The sequence below is a fragment of the Magnolia sinica genome, chromosome 2 (genome assembly GCF_029962835.1).
Source record: "Magnolia sinica isolate HGM2019 chromosome 2, MsV1, whole genome shotgun sequence".
NCBI classification, from domain to species: Eukaryota; Viridiplantae; Streptophyta; class Magnoliopsida; order Magnoliales; family Magnoliaceae; genus Magnolia; species Magnolia sinica.
In genome coordinates, this window is record NC_080574.1 from 18,265,007 (window position 1) to 18,272,872 (window position 7,866).

A 7,866-nucleotide genomic window follows, 5' to 3' on the forward strand; every position below is an offset into this window, starting at 1 on the left:
TCGAAAGGTATACCGCATCTTGATCGACACGGGAAGCTCGGCCGGCATCTTGTACTCCGAGGCGTTTGATAAGATGGGTATCGACAAGTTGCGCCTCCAACCCATTCAGACCCCGTTACACGGCTTCGTGGGTGATAAGGTCATGTCAGAAAGAGCGATCTCTATTCCAGTCATGACAGGGAAGGATAGAATCAAGTCACCTTATTGGTGGACTTCTTGGTGGTGAACACACCATCAACATACAACGTCATCCTCGGATGACCGTCACTCAACTCCCTGAGGGCGGTGGTATCTACATACCACCTGATGATGAAGTTTCCTGCTGTTGGAGGAGTCGACTATCTCTGAAGAGATCAATGGGAAGCTCGGCGGTGCTATTCAATAGCCGTTAGAAAGGGCACATCGAAACAGGCTCTTACAATCAATGTGCTTGATCCCAGGGAGGACACCTCTGAGGAAAGTTCTCCTATGGAAGATCTCCAGACTATCCTGCTCGACGATGTCGACCTAAGCAGAACAGTTCAGCTCGAGTCATCACTGACCACCGACCAGCGGACACAAATGCTAGAGTTCCTACGACAGCACCGAGACGACTTCGCATAGTCCCATCGGGACATGCTTGGCATCGCCCTTGAAGTGATGGTCCATAGGTTGAATGTGGATCCAGAGCACAAGCCAGTTAAGCAAAAGAGAAGGGCTTGAGGTAGATAAGTTGCTCGAGGGTTTCATCGAAGAAATCCATTATCCGGACTGGATCGCCAACGTTGTGCTCATAAAAAAGGCCAACGGGAAATGGCCAGTCTGTGTAGATTACTCTTACCTGAATAAAGCCTGCTCCAAGGATAACTTTCCCCTCCCCGGGATCAATCAACTGGTCGACAGCATGGCTTGGCTTGAACTCCTCACATTCATAGATGAATGCTCTGGCTACAACCAGATAGCTATACACCCCCGGACAAGAAAAAGACGACGGTCGTCACAAATAAAAGGGCTTTATAATTACCAAGTCATGCCCTTCGGCCTGAAGAACGCGGGAGCAACTTATCGGCGACTAGTAAACAAAATGTTTGCTCATCAAATCGGCCGGACCATGGAGGTTTACGTCGACGACATGCTGGTAAAGAGCATCAAAGCAGCCGATCATATATTCTGAGGCTTTCTCCATTCTGCGATAATATCATATGAGGTTGAACCCAACCAAGTGTACATTTGGGGTGGGCTCAAGGAAATTCCTCAGCTTTTAGGTCAGTTAGAGGGGGATCGAGTTGAAACCGGACAAGGTCAATGCTCTCATGAACATGAGCTCTCTTCAGACTTTAAAAGAGATCCAATGTCTCACTGGGAGTGTAGCTGCCCTCAGTCGGTTCGTCTCCAAAGCAAACGATAAGTGCCTCCCCTTCTTCCAGCAACTGAAGAGTAATAAGAAGGCCAAGTGGACCTTGGACTATGAGCAAGCGTTCCAAAAACTGAAACAGTATCTGAGGTCACCCCCATTACTATCTAAGCCAGAGAAAGGGGAGTCACTGATCCTCTACTTGGTAGTCTTATCCTCAGCCATAAGCTCGACTCTCATTAAAGAGTCTGAAGGAAAGCAGCTTCCAGTTTATTATGTTAGCAAATCCATGGTCCCAATTGAAACAAGATATTTGAGCCTGGAGAAACTCGCTCTAACATTGATAGTCTCTGCCCGATGACTCCGCCCATATTTACAAGCACACTCCATAGTCGTCCTCACCGACCAACTCCTTCGCCAGGTGCTTCGGAAGCTAGAGGTATCCGGGCGCCTAACTAAGTGGGCGGTTGAGCTCGGTGAGTTAGACATCGAATATCGCCCTAGGATAGCCATCAAGGTCCAAGTAGTAGCTGACTTCATAGCGGAGTTCACTGATCAGAATAGTGAATCTGAAACATCCGACCTAGGTGCATCTGCCAGTCAGATAGAAAACCTTGTGACCCGCCAGACCTCTCCACTTGCTGAGGGCATGGAAGCGAAGACAGATATTGCGAAAAAGTGGACACTATTCGTAGACGGCTCCTCGAACTCGAAACGAGGAGCAAGGATTGTGCTTGTAGCACCAGACTCAACAACTGTCCAGTACACAATAAGGCTCGAATTTTGAGCCTCGAATAATGAAACAGAGTACAAGGCTTACTAGCCAGACTTAGGCTGGCGATTGCCCTAGGAGTTCGAGCTCTCAATGTCCGATGCGATTCTCAGATCGTCGTAAATAAGATATCAGAAGAATATAAGGCTAAGGAAGCTGTGATGGTGGCCTATCTCTTCCAAGCTTGGAAACTCATGAATAAATTCCAGAAATGTGAAATCAATTAGATACCAAGGGTTGATAACTCTTCGGCCGACGCTCTGGCGAAGTTAGCCTCGACCACTGAAGGAAGTATTCCTAGGAGCGTGCCGGTGGAATTCCTCAGTGAGCCGAGCATTGATCATCTTGTTCATGAGGTCGTTCAACCTATCCGAATGAACGTAAGTTGGATGGATCCAATAGTTGAATACCTAAAGGATGGTAAGACCCCCGAGGATAAGCTAGAGGCTCGGCGTCTGAGGCTCAGAGCAGCACGATATGCAATCATAGGAGATACATTGTACAAGAAAGGCTTTTCCTTGCTATATCTGAGATGTCTCTAGCCAGACAAGGCAGAGTATGTGATCCGAGAGACTCATGAAGGGATCTGTGGGAATCATTCTGGTGGCCGAGCTTTAGCCCAGAAGATTATCTGCCAAGGATACTTCTGACCGACTATTCGAGAAGATTTCAGAGGCTTCGCCTATAAATGTGACAAATGCCAAAGGTTTGCGGCTGTCCCAAAGCAACTAACAGAGGAATTGACTCTCATGAGTGGGCCATGGCTATTTGCCCAGTGGGGGATTGATATAATCAGACCACTACCTTAGGGTAAAGGACATACTAAGTATGCAATCATAACAGTCAACTATTTTATCAAATGGGCTGAAGCCGAGCCTGTTGCCAATATCACCGAGCAAAAAGTGACAGACTTCGTCTAGAAGAATATCGTCTGCCGGTTAGACATTCCTCACACTATTGTATCAAATAATGGGAAGCAGTTTGATAATGATAGGTTCAAGTGTAAGTGTCAAGGGCTCGGCATCAGAAACGCGTACTCATCACCTCGGCATCCTTAATCCAACGGTCAAGTGGAAGCCATATAAAAAGTCATCTCAAGACCAAGCTCGAAAGAGCAAAAGGCGCTTGGGCCGAGGAGCCCCCATTTGTGCTATGGATATATCAGACTATAGCCTAGTCAGCAACAGGAGAACGGATCCGTTCTCCCTTTCTTATGCCGCCGAGGTGGTTGTCCCTATCGAGATAGGACTCCCTACCGCACAAGTACGATCCTATTAGGACGGAGAGAACGCCGAGCAGATGACGACAAGCCTCAACTTACTTGAGGAATTAAGGAATACCGCTGAGTTACGGATCGTAGCTCGACATCAAAAGGTTGCTCATTTCTACAACTCTAGGGTTAAGATGAGGCGGTTTCGAAAGGGAGACCTCCTCCTTCGCCGTGTATTCTAAAACACCGCAGAACCTGGAGTAGGGCCCCTAGGACAAAATTGGAAAGGACCCTATCGAGTAGTTAGCTCGGCCAGACTCGACTCCTATCATCACAAGGACCTGGAAGGACGTTCATTGCTGAACCCATGGAATGCCGAGTACCGGAAGATCTACTATTCCTAAGAGAAATAATGTAAAAGTCGGCCCTATTTGTGGTGAATTTATGCTTTAAAATAAAAGATGCATTTTTCTACGATGTTCTACATATTCTACATGGAACCTAAATGCGGATAAAATAGCCCCATGGACGAGCCGATCACGTATAGAAGTAGTCGGCTTGCCGCCCAGGCATGCTAAGAAGGACCATCTCTCACGTGAAGAGATGGAACCCTTTGGCGAGCTGACCCTTAAAGAAGAGGTCAGCTCGTCATTCAACAATCATCACAAGCGACAACAACCAGATTAATCAAAATATTAAGTATTGATCCAAAATAACGCCAAGGCATTGCAATATTCTTCTGTAAAACTAAAGAAAAAGAAATAGAAGAGGTCGGACAAAGATTAGTCAGCTCGAGGGGGAGGAGCATCAGCGCTGGGAGGCTGGGAGGCGGGAGCATCAATGACAGGAGGCTGGTCGGCAGGCGTTCCTTCAGCATCCTCAGCAGCCAAAGCGTCGAGGTCAGGGTCCGGATAAAGGTTCTTAACGTCATTTAGAAAGACGTTATAGCCATAGAAATAGACCTTATTGACCTCGGTGACCCTCTCTGCTGAAGACTTGAACTCCTCAACAGCAGCAGCAGCAGCTCTTGAAATGGCCGAAGCCTCGTGCTCGGCTCGCTGCGTAGCCAGGGCTTCCTTCACGACCATTTTTGACTCGGCAATAGCGTCAAGCTTGGCCTGCCTTAGTTCAGCTGTCAGCCGAGTATTGTCGTCCTCCACCCTTCTAAGATGGGCCTTTGTGTCCGTCAGCTAGGATTCAACCAAGTCCAAGTGGGACTGGAGCTCGTTGACCTTTCCTTGGATCATCAGCTCCCTTAATTGGCCCTCTGCCATTCGGCCCTTTAGCTTCTCTTGTTTCTCGGTCGAGGCCTTCAGAAGCAATTCTAGCTCGGCCTTCTTCTCTTCCATTCGGGTTATCGCCTGTAACCTGTCCCGAATCAACACAAACATCGGTGCGCCTGAAATATGGATAAGAGTTAGAAATAATCTGAAGTCAGAATGAACAGATCAGACAAGGCTAAGAGTCTACTGCGTAATAGACTGAAGCGAAGTCTGTGATGAACGACTCAGGGTGGCGGGATAGGGTGTTGGCGATCCTTGCCTTGGGCGCATGCTTCGCTGCCCAGTTGACCAGGTGGGACATGTGGTAGTCGGGTGGATATTCCCCCAATTCCACAGGGGGAACCGGTCTAGTGGCTTCCCCAATGCCACTAGTAGCCAGGGCCTGAAGTTTAGCCTCGGGCATGTTACCACCCCTGGGCGGGAGTGAGTTCTGCCAACCAGATAATCGACTTCAGGTGGCATGAGCTCGATACCCTTAACCTCCGCTATGATCTCCCTTCTGAGCCTAACGAGGAAGGGGCTTAAAGCGATGGTCTCTCTAACCACTTCCCCCCCATCTCGGGCGAATGAGAAGGAACAACAGGAGGAAGTTCGGGAGCCGTGGCGGGTTTATCCGCGACATGAAGAACTTTCTTCTTCTTTTGCACCATTATCTTCACGCGGGGCTCGGTCTGGACCATCACGCTGAGAGGAGGCTGCTTCCTTTTCTTCTTGGATCTCGAAGCCTTAACCATACCTGTATAAAATAGCTCAGCTCAGAGAAACATCTACAGGAAAAATCTAAGTCACATTTGAAACTAAATATAACTTACCTAGAGTATAAGGGAAAGACTTGAATCTGTAGAGGCCGGACTAAAGAAGGTTATCCGGATTGATGATGTTGTGCCAAACGCGAAGCTCTTCCTTGAGCACTCTGGCCCTGGTAACCTGGGCTCGGAGGGAGGAAGAGAGTTCAGGGGGACCCTTCGGGTACTCTGGAAAAAGATAACAAGGGTCACAACAAAAAAGAACAGGTTAGAAGTTGAAAGTAGAGCATACATCTTAAGAGATTCAACCTGGGTTGAAGAATTTGGTGGGCACTTTGACTCGTAGACTGTTGAGCTCGGACGCAGGTGCTTCCCACTCTTCCGAGGCCCAAAACCACTTGTTCTTCCAATCTTTATTGGAAGATGGGAGCTTACCGACGAGGCCTGGGCTGTGATGAGTTATCGCAGAGAAGTAATGCCAACACGGCTCGAAGGAGTCGTGCTTGACTTGTTATATGGACATGAATTCGTCTGACATTAACTCTTGGTTTGTGAGCTGACGCCAGATAGTGTAGGAGGCCATCAAGGTCCTCCAAGCGTTGGGGACAAGCTGACCTAGGGCCAGTTTTAGATGTGCAGTCATCATGCGCACGAAGGGGTGGAGCGGGAATTGGAGCTCGCATTGGAGGGCGTAGATGAAGATTGCTATATCCTCATCAGCCAGGTCCCCTGGGGCATAGTGAGCGGCGGGAGCGCGGATATGTATAGAGTTAGGGATTTGATACTCTGCTCGAATATGAACCATCTGAGACTCGACAAGAATTGAGCCCCCAAGGACGAGCTCGGTGGATCGACCACCGAAGGCCCAACTGGGTCTCGAGGTATCCTCTTTGTCTCTTTGGGATGAGCCCTAGCTTTTGTACCTGCAATTTTTCTAGCACTAGGTCGGAGGGGTATTGCTTCCAATGGACCCTCTGAGTCCCGCGCCTAGAGTCAATACTCTTCGGCTCGGAGTCACCCTCAAACGCATGAACTTCGTAAACCTCGTCCGATCCATTCGACATCTTGAGACTAAAGGAAACTGAAAGAAGATGGGGAGGAGAGGAGACTCATAAGGAATCTCTTACTTCGGAAGCCGATTTGCAGTGTAAATTTTCTAGAGGTAGGAAAGAAGAGAGTTCAAATGAAAAGAGAAACTAGCTTTTATAGCCTTAGTCAGCCAATTGCAATTATGACAAACAACTGTCGTTGAAGCCGAAAGGTCGCTGAGCCGAGCACTACACCACATGTGGCAGCGGCCCATTAGCTCAAGTGTCGTGTTTATCTAGCCTCATGATAACACCATTAAATAACGATCAACGTTAAGTCATTTCGCCCCCTTTCGATGTCCACGCGGCAACAACCTACTCCCCCAAACAATTCGGATCCTTAACTGTCGCCATGTGTTCACCCCTAATAGGCTTGCAGTCGAAGAACTGTCGCTGCAGTATACCCCCTCGATAACAGTGATCCATGATAGCGAAGATTCGCCCTGATTCTACCGATCTGTCATCATGAGGGGCGTGATGGACCATCTTCTAAGGCATTTACTCCCCGAGTCCGAAGCTCGGACTCAGGGAGTAGGGGGCTTCTGTTATGGGAAAAATGGTCTTGCTCAGCTCGACAGAGTCACCACAGACCCTAGAAGTAAAGCACTGCCCCACTGAGCCAACAAGCAGAACTCAGAGTTGGACCCATTTGGAATCCGAGTAGGTCACTTGGCAAGTCAATGTAATGTGGATACTGATAGATCAAGTGCCTAGCTACCAAGTTCTTTTGTAGAGCTTTTACGTCAGCCTGAAACCCAGAAGAAGTCATTATATGCTCCAACCTTTGACCCGAACCAGATCTTCATCTACAAGTGATCGAGCTCAGCCTACCCATGGACTTGGATCATCCTTAGTAAGGTTCGGAACATAGGGTCGACTCGATGGAACGACCTATAATCACACTCAGGAATTATCTCCAGTAACGCACACAAGGAGTGACTTCCGGCGCACGATCTCAGGGTAACTGCCAACACCTCCAGTCGCTTAACTCCCGCATAATGGTAGAGATCTTGCTGAGAATGATGGACACGTTAACTCCAACCAAATTGTATAAATAGGAAACTCATTTACAAATATAGGTACACAAAATCTCTCACCCGAAACCCATATACACTACTTAGACCCAGATTCCTAGCCTGACTTTAGCATCTGAGGGTCCCCTGCTCTAGCTAGGGTCTCCTTTGTTTTACTTCTGCGTAGGCTTGTAAGACACAGTACTAGTGCTCGGAGCTCGAAGAGGGTGATCCAAATTTATGCATCAACACCAAAAATCAGGCTTATTCCTCCATAGAAGGATAAACAATGAACGGTTAGAAAAGGTCCAACAATTCAAATTCAATCTACATGTGACTGGCAAAACTTTGGGATATAGCATATTCAGGGTGGCCACTACCTTATGAATGTCAGACACGTATTCCATCTGCGTGGATATCT